Here is a 206-nt window from a genome sequence, read left to right on the forward strand (position 1 = left end):
TGCGCTGGCTCCCGGTCCCGCTATTGGGAAGGAAATGCAAAGCCCAGGGGACGAATCTGCTGAGGGCGCTGCCCCGTGCCGAGCCGGGACCCTCTCCCAAGCCCTGAGCGCCCCTGCCCTGGAGCTGCTGCGGGGCAGCGCTACCCCCGTCGCAGGCCTGCGGGGCCGGGTGCTACGGGAGCGTCACAAGCCCCTGGCCAGCACCA

This window comes from Mesitornis unicolor, unplaced genomic scaffold (genome assembly GCF_000695765.1).
Source record: "Mesitornis unicolor isolate BGI_N332 unplaced genomic scaffold, ASM69576v1 scaffold27454, whole genome shotgun sequence".
NCBI classification, from domain to species: Eukaryota; Metazoa; Chordata; class Aves; order Mesitornithiformes; family Mesitornithidae; genus Mesitornis; species Mesitornis unicolor.